Raw genomic sequence first — 15,758 nt, forward strand, 5'->3', positions numbered from 1 at the left:
CCCCACCTGCTGCCCATGGGTGAGGGCCAGGAGGGACGCTGGCATGTTCTCCTGGTGTATTATTATAGCCGCCCCACCTGCTACCCATGGGTGAGGGCTAGGAGGGACGCTGGCATGTTCTCCTGGTGTATTATTATAGCCGCCCCACCTGCTGCCCATGGGTGAGGGCCAGGAGGGACGCTGGCATGTTCTCCTGGTGTATTATTATAGCCGCCCCACCTGCTGCCCATGGGTGAGGGCCAGGAGGGACGCTGGCCTGTTCTCCTGGTGTATTATTATAGCCCCCCACCTGCTGCCCATGGGTGAGGAGCTGAGCAGCAATAACAACCCAGTCACTACATTTTTAATCCTGCTAAGTAGTCGATGCTCACCATTTAGAAGTTAAGCCTCCACCCATGGCTGTCAGTTTTTTTATTATTTTATTTAATGTGCGACTGGCTAGTAGTGGTTTGTATAGCCCTGTGTGAATATTTCATTGTTTTCTTCCTCTTGACCCTAGTTGACCTCTAACCTTTTGTGGGTAACCCCGTGACAATGACATTGGGAACTTCTGCTTTTCATTCATTAAACCAGAACTGATAAAGAAACTGATTTTTTATGTCACTAAGGCAAAATTGGTAAAAATAGATAAGTTGGAGAATGCGTCCAGTTTGTCTCCTTTCTTCTAAAATGTGAGATTATCCTGTCAGTTCAGGGTATTCTCAATTAGTGAAGAAAGCTGACAGTACTAGGGTAAAGCATTCACTTCAGTTATATTCACTGTGCGGGGATTTTAGCCATTTACGGTTCACTTCAGTACAATTCAGTGAATATGCTCTTGGTGTTATTTAATGACTGTGTGATCTGTGTATAATGTTAGTGTTATTTAATGACTGTGTGATCTGCGTATGATGTTAGTGTTATTTAATGACTTTGTGATCTGCGTATAATGTTAGTGTTATTTAATGACTGTGTGATCTGTGTATAATGTTGGTGTTATTTAATGACTGTGTGATCTGTGTATAATGTTGGTGTTATTTAATGACTGTGTGATCTGTGTATAATGTTGGTGTTATTTAATGACTGTGTGATCTGTGTATAATGTTAGTGTTATTTAATGACTGTGTGATCTGTGTATAATGTTAGTGTTATTTAATGACTGTGTGATCTGTGTATAATGTTAGTGTTATTTAATGACTGTGTGATCTGTGTATAATGTTAGTGTTATTTAATGACTGTGTGATCTCCGTATAATGTTAGTGTTATTTAATGACTGTGTGATCTGCGTATAATGTTAGTGTTATTTAATGACTGTGATCTGTGTATAATGTTAGTGTTATTTAATGACTGTGTGATCTGCGTATAATGTTAGTGTTATTTAATGACTGTGTGATCTGTGTATAATGTTAGTGTTATTTAATGACTGTGTGATCTGTGTATAATGTTAGTGTTATTTAATGACTGTGTGATCTGTGTATAATGTTAGTGTTATTTAATGACTGTGTGATCTGTGTATAATGTTAGTGTTATTTAATGACTGTGTGATCTCCGTATAATGTTAGTGTTATTTAATGACTGTGTGATCTGCGTATAATGTTAGTGTTATTTAATGACTGTGTGATCTGTGTATAATGTTAGTGTTATTTAATGACTGTGTGATCTGCGTATGATGTTAGTGTTATTTAATGACTTTGTGATCTGCGTATAATGTTAGTGTTATTTAATGACTGTGTGATCTGTGTATAATGTTGGTGTTATTTAATGACTGTGTGATCTGTGTATAATGTTGGTGTTATTTAATGACTGTGTGATCTGTGTATAATGTTGGTGTTATTTAATGACTGTGTGATCTGTGTATAATGTTAGTGTTATTTAATGACTGTGTGATCTGTGTATAATGTTAGTGTTATTTAATGACTGTGTGATCTGTGTATAATGTTAGTGTTATTTAATGACTGTGTGATCTGTGTATAATGTTAGTGTTATTTAATGACTGTGTGATCTCCGTATAATGTTAGTGTTATTTAATGACTGTGTGATCTGCGTATAATGTTAGTGTTATTTAATGACTGTGATCTGTGTATAATGTTAGTGTTATTTAATGACTGTGTGATCTGCGTATAATGTTAGTGTTATTTAATGACTGTGTGATCTGTGTATAATGTTAGTGTTATTTAATGACTGTGTGATCTGTGTATAATGTTAGTGTTATTTAATGACTGTGTGATCTGTGTATAATGTTAGTGTTATTTAATGACTGTGTGATCTGTGTATAATGTTAGTGTTATTTAATGACTGTGTGATCTCCGTATAATGTTAGTGTTATTTAATGACTGTGTGATCTGCGTATAATGTTAGTGTTATTTAATGACTGTGATCTGTGTATAATGTTAGTGTTATTTAATGACTGTGTGATCTGCGTATAATGTTAGTGTTATTTAATGACTGTGTGATCTGCGTATAATATTAGTGTTATTTAATGACTGTGTGATCTGCGTATAATGTTAGTGTTTAATGACTGTGTGATCTGCGTATAATGTTAGTGTTATTTAATGACTGTGTGATCTGTGTATAATGTTAGTGTTATTTAATGACTGTGTGATCTGCGTATAATGTTAGTGTTATTTAATGACTGTGTGATCTGCGTATAATGTTAGTGTTATTTAATGACTGTGTGATCTGCGTATGATGTTAGTGTTATTTAATGACTTTGTGATCTCCGTATAATGTTAGTGTTATTTAATGACTGTGTGATCTGCGTATAATGTTAGTGTTATTTAATGACTGTGATCTGTGTATAATGTTAGTGTTATTTAATGACTGTGTGATCTGCGTATAATGTTAGTGTTATTTAATGACTGTGTGATCTGTGTATAATGTTAGTGTTATTTAATGACTGTGTGATCTGTGTATAATGTTAGTGTTATTTAATGACTGTGTGATCTGTGTATAATGTTAGTGTTATTTAATGACTGTGTGATCTGTGTATAATGTTAGTGTTATTTAATGACTGTGTGATCTCCGTATAATGTTAGTGTTATTTAATGACTGTGTGATCTGCGTATAATGTTAGTGTTATTTAATGACTGTGATCTGTGTATAATGTTAGTGTTATTTAATGACTGTGTGATCTGCGTATAATATTAGTGTTATTTAATGACTGTGTGATCTGCGTATAATGTTAGTGTTTAATGACTGTGTGATCTGCGTATAATGTTAGTGTTATTTAATGACTGTGTGATCTGTGTATAATGTTAGTGTTATTTAATGACTGTGTGATCTGCGTATAATGTTAGTGTTATTTAATGACTGTGTGATCTGCGTATAATGTTAGTGTTATTTAATGACTGTGTGATCTGCGTATGATGTTAGTGTTATTTAATGACTTTGTGATCTGCGTATAATGTTAGTGTTATTTAATGACTGTGTGATCTGTGTATAATGTTGGTGTTATTTAATGACTGTGTGATCTGTGTATAATGTAGGTGTTATTTAATGACTGTGTGATCTGTGTATAATGTTGGTGTTATTTAATGACTGTGTGATCTGTGTATAATGTTAGTGTTATTTAATGACTGTGTGATCTGTGTATAATGTTAGTGTTATTTAATGACTGTGTGATCTGTGTATAATGTTAGTGTTATTTAATGACTGTGTGATCTGTGTATAATGTTAGTGTTATTTAATGACTGTGTGATCTCCGTATAATGTTAGTGTTATTTAATGACTGTGTGATCTGCGTATAATGTTAGTGTTATTTAATGACTGTGATCTGTGTATAATGTTAGTGTTATTGACTGTGTGATCTGCGTATAATGTTAGTGTTATTTAATGACTGTGTGATTTGTGTATAATGTTAGTGTTATTTAATGACTGTGTGATCTGTGTATAATGTTAGTGTTATTTAATGACTGTGTGATCTGTGTATAATGTTAGTGTTATTTAATGACTGTGTGATCTGTGTATAATGTTAGTGTTATTTAATGACTGTGTGATCTCCGTATAATGTTAGTGTTATTTAATGACTGTGTGATCTGCGTATAATGTTAGTGTTATTTAATGACTGTGATCTGTGTATAATGTTAGTGTTATTTAATGACTGTGTGATCTGCGTATAATGTTAGTGTTATTTAATGACTGTGTGATCTGTGTATAATGTTAGTGTTATTTAATGACTGTGTGATCTGCGTATAATGTTAGTGTTATTTAATGACTGTGTGATCTGCGTATAATGTTAGTGATACCGGAGAAACTGACGGAAGCCAAGCACAGAGAGATGGACACAGGTTTCTTCAGGAAGGAAGAGATTCTTTATTGGATCACCGATCGGGACTCAGAGGGACTAGCGTCACCAAAATACAGCAAAGTCTGAGTACTGAATACATAGAGTACATTCCTTATATAGCACTGTAGCTCCTCCCACAATTAACTACACCCACACATACCCTTAACCTATTTAATGAATAGAGTCTAAACTCATCCATCCGGTCTAACCACGTGGCTCATCTGATACAAAGGAGAGGGACGCGTAATTCCAGTTCTTACATTCCTGCACCTGGTCAGTACAGTGATGACAGTATCTTAGCTACGTGTTATTAACTAACTGATACTACAAACACATATACATACATATGCCTTGTGGCAATCTTAGCCTGCTAAACTTGTATTTTACTGGAATTACATCACATTCCCCCCTTTGATGCCTCTGATATTTCACAATTACTTGAGGCATCACTTAACCTTGGTTTGCATATACCTCAGGTTACCATGAACCAGACTTATCTTATGATGTGAATCTTCAACATTCATCTTCTTGCATTGGTTCTCCCTGATCTAGAGCCTTATACTTATATATCGCCATTATCTGTGCAGCAGCCTTCCTCTCTGCTATACTTCCTATCAGGCTTTGCACAGACCTAACTACTAAGGGTATAAGACACGGTAGGAGTAGACACAACAGTAAAATCAGTAGGACTCCACCTACCACTGCCTTAAGCCCTCCAAACCACTCATACCAGCTACCAAACCAACTACTTGGATTGTACCCTTTCCATACCTGAGTAGGCACATGCGCTAGTTTAACCATATGGCTAGTAAGCTCAGCTATTGCTTGCCCTTCGTCATCTATTTGAAGACAGCAATTACTTAGGTTAAACTTCCCACATACACCTCCCTCTACTGCCAAAAGGTAATCCAAGGCTAATCTATTTTGGTAGACTGCTGTCCTCATCCTGGTGTTATGCTTCGCTAGAAGATTGAGCGCTTGTGATGTCTCATTTGTGATAATCTCAACCACCGCCTGTAATCTTATAATACGGTTGAGCATATAAATAGGGGTTCTATAACCAAAGGTACCATCCTCAGCCCACGTGGCTGGCCCATAATAATCTATAATACGCTGGGGAGGCCATTCATTATCTTCCCAGGCGCCTATCTCTATGGGTCCCCTTTTCTTCCTATGATTCACATCATACACTTTAACACCTAAAGTCTCACCTGTTTCAATCGGTAACAAGAAGAAGGATGGTTTGAGCATACCCAACACACATGCCCCTTCCCAGTCCTGTGGCAACTCCGAATAGGCTTTCTTACCACAGATCCAGTACAAATTTGCTGGGGCTCTCCAGGTAGATGTGATGGATAGATCAAACCACACATCCTTTAAATTGGCATATCTAGCAAACGGGTTAGATGGTTCTGAGACATTTGAAGCCGACCACCAAGTTGTATTCTTTGTATCATCATCATAAGCTTTTTGGCCTAGACAAGTTAATTCTCCTACAGAAGTATTATACATCATTCCTTTCCTTGCTATGCAAACATAACCTATGATGGAGGTCTTTAATCTCCACTCAGATTTACCTCTAACACTCATATGATAATCGGCTTGTGTAGATATTAATTGGTCAACTGCCTCAGAACCGGACATTACCTCCTTTGCTTCCCAAGGCCATTGGTCTCCCATGTTAGTACCTCCACACACATAGCAGTTGGTAACATTAAGACTACTGGCAATACTTTCAGCTAAATCGATGAACAGGTTTTTAGCATTATGGGGGATCTTATTATCTATACTCATCTCTTCGTAAAAGGAATGGTATACTTGATGAGTCTGGGAGGATACCGTATCAGTCTCTATTCCTATAAACAATAATGTCCCAGGATCTAAACCCGTCCCGTATATTTGAAACCCAAATAAATTTCCATACTTATCTAAGAACTTGTCGGGGTTATTAATGAGTATATGGACTGGGTTGCATTCCATAGACTTACAATAAGGGCTAGTCGGCAACTTAGTCACTATCATGTCTTTGTCTACTGTCTGTCCCCAAGTTGCCCACCCCACACAAGACCAATATGGGCAAAAGTTATAATCTCTATTTGGGCATCTAGGACTTACATATTTATTTTTGCTACTGGGACAAATATATTTATCGTTAGACCCATACGTCCTCTCCCATCTAAGATCCCCACATACATTCCACGGCTTTCTACCACTCGATATCGCTTTACACGCATCAAATAGCAGAACACCCGAAGAATGTACGGATTCTAACACCGTTTTATTAATTAGGGTCCCCTGAGGATCTCCATTCCTGAGAGTCAACCAGATTGTACGAGGTTGATACTCCGGACTGAAGCACTTAGGTTCTCCTACTCCTAAATGGCACACACTATAATCTATATTTAAGTATCTACATCTCGATACATCTCCTTTACACTCGTATTGTGAATGCCAAATTAGGGTTTGGGAAATATGGTTACCTGTTCTCGTAGTCTTAATGCATACCTCACAGCTAGGAGTGTCGGTACCTCTACCTTCCTGAATATAAAAACACATGTAAATAAACACAATCAAAAGCACATCTTTCGCCGTCATCCTCAGTCTTCGTCCGTGCGATGGAACCTCAGCTTCCAGGATGTGAGGGCTGCAGGGAATGGAGTTCTGCTCGTCTTCACAGGTGTCCCTTCGAGACTTTCCTGGCTTATACACTATGTGATGGTAAGCGGACAGGCTTTATTATGGCCTTCTCACTCACACCTGTAACAATAAAATTTGTAATCCACAATAATTCCTCGTTACTCCGACTGAGTAGTGCGTTTTAACCGGATCTTGCAGGGATTCTCTGGATCTACTGTAACTTGCCAAGAATCGACTGCTGCTGGTTTAACCCTGGAGTGATGTATCCACGGAGTCACTTCTGCTACTTTTATTGCTGTAGGGGTAGACAAAAGAACAACATAAGGACCTCTCCACTTGGGCCCTAACGGTACATTATTCCACTCTTTAATCCACACTTGATCTCCTGGATGATAACTATGAACAGGGGGATAAATATTCACAGGTAATCTATCTTGTACCCATTTCTGTACCTCCTCCATAGTCTTACCCAACTCTACAACCTGCTGCCGGGTAATTCCTTCTCCCAACTGACTCAAGTCCCCCCTTAAGTTACCAAGTACGGGAGGTGGTCGCCCATACATGATTTCAAAAGGAGAGAGGCCCATCCTTCTGGTAGGGGTACTGCGGATTCGCAATAAAGCTATGGGTAAGAGAACGTTCCACTTAAGTTGGGTTTCCTGACACATTTTAGCCAACTGGTTCTTTATAGTTCTATTCATTCTCTCTACCTTACCAGAACTCTGGGGTCTATATGCAGTATGAAGCCTCCACTTTATACCAAGCATATGAGTCAGTTGTTGTAGGCACTGATGAACAAAAGCTGGACCATTGTCCGATCCTATAGAACAGGGTAGTCCATATCGGGGTATTATTTCTCGTAGCAGGAATCTCACAACTTCTCCTGCTTTCTCTGTACGAGTAGGACATGCTTCTACCCAGCCTGAATAGGTGCACACAATTACCAGCAGGTAACGATGTCCACCCGATTTAGGCATCACTGTAAAGTCTATTTGTAGATCGGACATGGGGAGTCCCCCCATAAACTGAACTCCTGGTGGCTTTACTGGTCCTTGTCTTGCATTATTCTTAGCACACGTTACACATCTGCGTACAATGGCCTGAGTCAAGTTGGACAATCTTGGTATGTAGAAATGTTTTCTAAGAGATTCTTCAGTACTGTCTCTCCCAGAATGTGTCCCGTTGTGATAATTTTGGACAATTTCTACCGCTAGCGATGCTGGTATAACTATTCTTCCATCTTCTAGCTGATACCACTTGTTCTCCAGATACTTTCCCGGTTCAGTCTTTAACCACTCCTCTTCTTGAGCTGTATAAACTGGAGTCCATTGGGACAGTGGAGTTGGTATAAGAGCAGCTATATGCCCCACATACTCCTGTCTTCCTGATTCAGCAGCACGCTTAGCTGCACTATCTGCCATCCGATTTCCCTTGGTTACATCACCATCACCTCTCAGATGTGCTCGACAATGAATAATACCGACTTCTTTCGGCTCCCACACTGCTTCCAATAGTTGTAGGATTTCAGCTGCGTACTTGATTTCTTTGCCCTCTGAATTCAGTAGTCCTCTTTCTTTATACAAAGCTCCGTGGGCATGAGTGGTTAAAAACGCATACTTAGAGTCCGTATAGATATTTACTCTTAAACCTTCAGCCAATTGTAACGCTCGTGTTAGTGCTATTAATTCTGCCTTTTGTGCTGATGTTCCTTTCGCCAGTGGCCGAGCTTCTATCACCTTGTCTATGGTTGTTACTGCATATCCTGCATAGCGGATCCCTTCTTTCACATAACTACTGCCGTCGGTGTAATATTGAACATCGGGGTTCTGGATGGGAAAATCACGAAGATCTGGTCTACTTGAGAATACTTCATCCATTACTTCTAAACAATCATGTTGACTTTCAGTAGGTTGTGGCAAAAGGGTAGCTGGATTTAAGGTGTTTACAGTCTCTAAATGCACTCTTGGGTTTTCACACAACATTGCTTGATACTTGGTCATACGGCTATTACTAAACCAATGATTTCCTTTGTAATCCAACAACGTCTGTACTGCATGTGGGACTCGTACATAAAGTTCTTGACCCAGAGTGAGTTTATCGGCTTCAGCTACTAGCAGGGCGGCTGCAGCTACGGCTCTTAGACAAGGTGGAAGTCCGCTGGCCACTGCATCCAGTTGCTTAGACATGTAGGCAACAGGTCTTTGCCATGATCCCAAGTACTGTGTCAATACTCCCACAGCCATTCTTCTTTGCTCGTGTACATATAAGTAGAATGGTCGTGTGTGATCAGGTAGACCTAATGCTGGGGCACTCATCAAAGCCTTCTTCACATCTTCAAATGCCGTTTGCTGTTCTTGGGTCCATAAGAAAGGGTCGTGCTCTGTACCTTTGATAGCTGCGTACAGAGGTTTTGCTAGTATCGCATAGCTGGGAATCCATATCCTACAGAAGCCTGCTGCCCCCAAGAATTCTCGCACTTGTCTTCTATTCTTGGGTATTGGTATTTGGCAGACAGCTTCTTTTCTCTCTGGCCCCATAATTCTTTGACCTTCAGAGATATGGAATCCTAGATACTTGACAGTTGGCAAACACAACTGAGCCTTCTTTCTAGACACCTTGTATCCTGCCTTCCAGAGAATGTGTAGTAGATCGTGCGTTGCTTGCTGACAGATTTCTTTTGTAACTGCTGCTATCAACAAGTCATCTACATATTGTAACAATACACACTCTCCTGGGATGGACTCGAAATCCAATAGATCTTGACTTAGGGCTGAACCAAATAGGGTAGGTGAATTTTTAAACCCTTGGGGCAGTCTTGTCCAAGTCATTTGGCGTTTTGAGCCCGTTACAGCGTTCTCCCACTGGAAAGCGAAAATACATTGACTTTCTGCGGCAATTCGGAGGCAAAAGAAGGCATCTTTGAGATCTAAGACTGTGAAGTAAGTAGCCCCGCCCGGAATTAAAGCAAGCAGGTTATATGGATTGGGTACAACTGGATGTATGCTAACAACCGCATCATTGACTGCTCTTAAGTCCTGCACAGGTCGATACTCATCTGTGCCGGGCTTTTGAACAGGCAGCAATGGGGTGTTCCAGGGGGAAGTACAGAATTTTAGGATACCATACCGTATGAACTTATCCAGATAGGATTGGATGTTCTTCTTAGCCTTCTGCGGAATGTGATATTGTCTTAGGCTCACTGGATAAACCCCATGTTTCAGTTCAATTTTTATTGGTGGAATATTGCGGGCCAGTCCTGGTGGGTTGTTCTCTGCCCAAACTCCTGGTATGTTAAACAATGTCTCATCACTCCTAGGGTTTTGGCTAGTCAACACTGTATAAAGTCGCCACTCTTCTTCCTTTGGTACGGATAAAGTCATAATACCTGAAGGTCCATTAAACTTTAAAGATGTTGTTCCATCTGGTAGGAACGTAATCTGCGCTTGTAATTTGGATAGCATATCACGTCCCAGCAATTGGACTGGACATTCAGGCATATAAAGGAATTGGTGTTTTACTACGTGGCCTCCCAATGTACAGAGTCGACTTTTAAGAACCGGTCTTTCAGCACTTCTTCCAGTTGCTCCTATCACAGTAATAGTCCTTCCAGATGGAGGAGCAACTAGATTAGTCACCACTGAATGTTCAGCACCAGTGTCGATCATGAACGCACTCCTTTTCCCCCCTATTGATACATCGACCATAGGCTCCGCTCGACCAAGGGGGATGGAGCCCGGTCGGTATCAATAGTCCTCCATGACCGTGTCAGCCAATCCTACGAAGTCCCTACCTTCTCTATCGCGGGACCTTTGCGCTGCTGGAATATATCTGTCTTCCCTAACACTTCCTCTGTTCCCATTACTCCCTCTATAACCATTACTCCCTCCGGGGCCTCCTCTACCTCTCGCTCTGCCTCTAAAGTTTCCGTAGCCTGCCCTGGGTAGGACCCTCTCGTACTGCTCTCTTTGCGGACATTCGTTCCTCCAATGCCCTTCTTCCTTGCAATACGCACACTGATCCCTACTCAAAGGCTCCCTACTCCATCTATTATTGCCTCTATCTGGGCCCCGTTTATCTACGCCTGCGATCGCTACCGCTAGCATATCAGCCTTTTTACGCATCTTGCGCTCCTCCTCTTTCTTGCTTTCTGTTTCCCTATTCATATACACCTTATTAGCTACCTCCATTAGTTGGGTGATTGACATACCTGCAAACCCTTCTAGCTTTTGTAGCTTGCGCTTAATATCTCCGTAAGCTTGGCTGACAAAGGCGGAGTTCACCATTCGGGAATTGTCTGCGTCTTCCGGATTAAAGGGGGTGTACAAGCGGTACGCCTCCAATAATCGGTCATAAAAGACACTGGGCGCTTCATCGCTTTTCTGGATCACCTCAACTGTCTTCGACATGTTAATGGCTTTCTTTCCTCCGGCTTTCATGCCAGCAATTATAGCGTCTCTATAGGCTCTGAGTTGAACCATATCAGCACCATTTACGTTCCAATCGGGATCAGTGTTGGGATAATGTGTTGCGGCCCATGCTGCTGGATTAGCTTGGTTCAAAGCACGGGCTCTATCTTCTAATGCTTTAATGGCTGCTTGATTTATTCTTGTCCTTTCCTCATTGTTAAATAAAGTCATTAGTAACTGCTGGCAATCAGCCCATGTCGGATTATGCGTCTGTACTATTGAGGTGAACAGATCAGTCATGGCTTGTGGTTTCTCAGTATACGAGGAATTATGGGTCTTCCAGTTTAAAAGGTCGGTAGTGGTGAAAGGGACATATACGAAGACAGGGTCAGCGTGTGCCATTTGACCTGCGGCATCGATATAAGCTGACCCGGGATTTAAGCGAAGAGGCATCTGATAGTGCTTTAATTGTTGGGCACCAGTCAACTGTCGGGTTTGGATGGGGCTACGTAGGGAAGCGTCAGTCATGGGTTCCGGTCGGGGAGAGATAGGGTATGGGGATGTGGGAGGTTGGTTTTGGGAAAAGGTAGTGAATAGAACACTTCGGGCCGAGCTAGATGAAGCTTGACCGGAAGTCTGAAGTGGCGCCAAATCAGGATATTCATTTTTAATGGAGGTTGGTCTATCTGGTTCCGGAAGGGGGGATTTAGTACGAGGGGGGGTGGATCCTGCACTGGAGGAGGAAGCGGAAGTGGATGGGGGTAGTGAGGGAAGGGTTACAGGACTTCCTGCGTTTGCGTCACTTCTTCTTAACGGAAAGTAAGGGGGCGGCAAAGGGATCTCGGACTCAGGGGGCGTGTCCAAAATGGGCCTAACACCAGCCCTAGTGGACGAACAAGTCCTAGCTACCATGAGGCGACACTGTTCCTCGTGGCATGTCCGGAGCCATTTTGGCGAGTCATTTACGGCCTGTCTCCAACAATCAATATAAGGAAACTGGCCGTAAAGTTCAGGCCTACCTGATACAGCCACGTGTAAGCGCTGTACCAGAGTTGGATCCAAACTGCCACGTGGCGGCCATGCCGCAACCAAAGTAGGCCACTCCCTAGTGCACAAAGTGACCAAACGTACAGGGGACATCTTAACCCCAAAATCACAAACTTTGAATCCCTTTTTAAAATTCTTAACCATACATCCTAAGGGATCCGGAATCGTTGACTGCGACGCACCCATATTTAACAGTGGAACGTTGTCGACAACGATTACTATACACGCGTACTATTCAACAGTCACACCCGTTTCCTCTGGCAACAGCACCACGTGGTACGGTTATCAAGTGAAACGTACACAATAACAATAAACACTCAGGGAATTCCCGTACACACACAGCTGCTACACCAGTCACTATATAATCAATATTATGCCCTTTGGCGTAACTACACAGTCACCCACGCTATAATTCTCTATATACGAATTACCCGTCTATAACACACCCCAGTAACATCGTCTTTTACAAATAGCGGTTACAGTACGGTTAGCATAGGTCAAAGCACAAGTTAAGGTCACAATACAATTATTAGTGGTTATGGTGTTAAACATGCAATGGACGACAATGATTAGTACTTATTATATAATGTCAGTAAATATACAGGGTTATGGTACCGTGCACTATAATACAGCAACACACTATTAACACTCTCGCTAGACGGCTGAGCTCGCGCTATCTAACAAGATATACACTTTACTAAACAATCGTTAACACATTTACAATTCCCAACTAAACTATTGGCCAGTACCTTGAATGGACTACCTAAAACTATATACACCCGTTTTGGTTAGCCACACTGCCCAATCACCACATATACATAGCGAGCTAGAGATCCGAATTTACACAGGCGCCTCTTAGTCGCACTATACAACGAGCTAGAGATCCGAATTTACACAGGCGCCTCTTAGTCGTACTATCAAAAGTCTAGTGGGTTCCAAATTTACACGCCTTCCCACTTAGCCCAGATAGGATGAGAACTAGCGAACCGAATTTACACAGGCGCCGCTTAGTCTCCCGGTCCCTCCGACCTAGCGAACGTAATATACACCCTAGAACGCTAGTCTAGACAAGACACCGGTGTCCGGCTAGGGCTATCTTACACCAGGACCCCGCCTGACTAACCAAATCAAACGGTCTGACTAAAGAGCGTTCGATCGAGCGGTGCGCCTTCGCTCCTTCCCTCCGACAGAGGGGGCAGATACAGATTCAAAAACCCCTTTGGGCCTACCGCACAATCGGTATACCCCTAGCGGGTCCTGCCGTCTAAAACAGCAGTTATCTTACCTCCTCGTTCCTGAACCTGAGTTCACACTCATCGACGGGGACACCCCAGCACTTCTCACGTAGAGGCCGATGATCTCCTGGACAACAGACCAGTGGCGCCGAGACGAAGGGAGGTCCACGCAGAAGTTCAGGGGTGCAGCCGTAGAGAACGTGGGCAAAGATAGACCGTCTCACGCCTCTGCCTCTCAGCTACCGTTGAACGATGAGCTTCCCGGCCAATGCACCAAATGATACCGGAGAAACTGACGGAAGCCAAGCACAGAGAGATGGACACAGGTTTCTTCAGGAAGGAAGAGATTCTTTATTGGATCACCGATCGGGACTCAGAGGGACTAGCGTCACCAAAATACAGCAAAGTCTGAGTACTGAATACATAGAGTACATTCCTTATATAGCACTGTAGCTCCTCCCACAATTAACTACACCCACACATACCCTTAACCTATTTAATGAATAGAGTCTAAACTCATCCATCCGGTCTAACCACGTGGCTCATCTGATACAAAGGAGAGGGACGCGTAATTCCAGTTCTTACATTCCTGCACCTGGTCAGTACAGTGATGACAGTATCTTAGCTACGTGTTATTAACTAACTGATACTACAAACACATATACATACATATGCCTTGTGGCAATCTTAGCCTGCTAAACTTGTATTTTACTGGAATTACATCACATTAGTGTTATTTAATGACTGTGTGATCTGCGTATAATGTTAGTGTTATTTAATGACTGTGTGATCTGTGTATAATGTTAGTGTTATTTAATGACTGTGTGATCTGTGTATAATGTTAGTGTTATTTAATGACTGTGTGATCTGCGTATAATGTTAGTGTTATTTAATGACTGTGTGATCTCCGTATAATGTTAGTGTTATTTAATGACTGTGTGATCTCCGTATAATGTTAGTGTTATTTAATGACTGTGTGATCTGCGTATAATGTTAGTGTTATTTAATGACTGTGTGATCTGCGTGTGATGTTAGTGTTATTTAATGACTGTGTGATCTGCGTATAATGTTAGTGTTATTTAATGACTGTGTGATCTGCGTATAATGTTAGTGTTTAATGACTGTGTGATCTGCGTATAATGTTAGTGTTATTTAATGACTGTGTGATCTGCGTATAATGTTAGTGTTATTTAATGACTGTGTGATCTGCGTATAATGTTAGTGTTATTTAATGACTGTGTGATCTGCGTATAATGTTAGTGTTTAATGACTGTGTGATCTGCGTATAATGTTAGTGTTATTTAATGACTGTGTGATCTGTGTATAATGTTAGTGTTATTTAATGACTGTGTGATCTGCGTATAATGTTAGTGTTTAATGACTGTGTGATCTGTGTATAATGTTAGTGTTATTTAATGACTGTGTGATCTGCGTATAATGTTAGTGTTATTTAATGACTGTGTGATCTGCGTATAATGTTAGTGTTATTTAATGACTGTGTGATCTGCGTATAATGTTAGTGTTATTTAATGACTGTGTGATCTGTGTATAATGTTAGTGTTATTTAATGACTGTGTGATCTGCGTATAATGTTAGTGTTATTTAATGACTGTGTGATCTGCGTATAATGTTAGTGTTATTTAATGACTGTGTGATCTGCGTATAATGTTAGTGTTTAATGACTGTGTGATCTGCGTATAATGTTAGTGTTATTTAATGACTGTGTGATCTGCGTATAATGTTAGTGTTATTTAATGACTGTGTGATCTGGGTATAATGTTAGTGTTATTTAATGACTGTGTGATCTGCGTATAATGTTAGTGTTATTTAATGACTGTGTGATCTGCGTATAATGTTAGTGTTTAATGACTGTGTGATCTGCGTATAATGTTAGTGTTATTTAATGACTGTGTGATCTGCGTATAATGTTGGTGTTATTTAATGACTGTGTGATCTGTGTGTAATGTTAGTGTTATTTAATGACTGTGTGATCTGTGTATAATGTTAGTGTTATTTAATGACTGTGATCTGTGTATAATTTAAGTGTTATTTAATGACTGTGTGATCTGTGTATAATGTTAGTGTTATTTAATGACTGTGTGATCTACGTATAATGTTAGTGTTATTTAATGACTGTGTGATCTGCGTATAATGTTAGTGTTATTTAAT

The 15,758-nt window shown here is 40.7% G+C and overlaps 1 protein-coding gene across 1 annotated transcript in view; it reads right to left on the reverse strand.

Annotated features, from left to right (window-relative positions):
* LRRC51 (leucine rich repeat containing 51) overlaps positions 1-15,758 on the reverse strand; it is a 45,627-nt gene that overhangs the window by 22,954 nt on the left and 6,915 nt on the right. The window lies entirely within an intron of this gene.

The sequence above is a fragment of the Pelobates fuscus genome, chromosome 1 (assembly GCF_036172605.1).
Source record: "Pelobates fuscus isolate aPelFus1 chromosome 1, aPelFus1.pri, whole genome shotgun sequence".
In the NCBI taxonomy this organism is placed as follows: Eukaryota; Metazoa; Chordata; class Amphibia; order Anura; family Pelobatidae; genus Pelobates; species Pelobates fuscus.